Genomic DNA, 392 nt, shown 5'->3' on the forward strand with positions numbered 1-392 from the left:
CCCTTTTTCCTTTTTTCCCCCCTTTCTCCCCCTTTTTTCCCTTCCCCCCTTTTTTCCCTATTTCTCTTTTTTCTTTTTTTGTTTTTTTCTTTTTTTCCTTCCCCTCCTTTTTTCCTCCCCCCTTTTTTCCTTTTTTCCTCCCCCCTTTTTTCCTTTTTTCCTCCCCACTCTTTTCCTTTTTTCCTCCCCACTCTTTTCCTTTTTTCCCTTTTCCCCCTTTTATAGTTTTTCCTTTTTCCCCTTTTTTCCCTTTTCCCCTTTTTTCCTTCTTCCCCTTGTCCCCCCTTTTCCCCCTCTTTTCCCCTTTCCCCCCTATTCCCCTTCCCCCTTCCCCCCTTTTCCCCTTTTCCCTCTTTCCTCCCCTTCTCCCCCTTCCCCCTTCCCCCCTTTTC

This window comes from Haliaeetus leucocephalus, unplaced genomic scaffold, assembly GCF_000737465.1.
Source record: "Haliaeetus leucocephalus isolate CR32 unplaced genomic scaffold, Haliaeetus_leucocephalus-4.0 Scaffold173, whole genome shotgun sequence".
NCBI classification, from domain to species: domain Eukaryota; kingdom Metazoa; phylum Chordata; class Aves; order Accipitriformes; family Accipitridae; genus Haliaeetus; species Haliaeetus leucocephalus.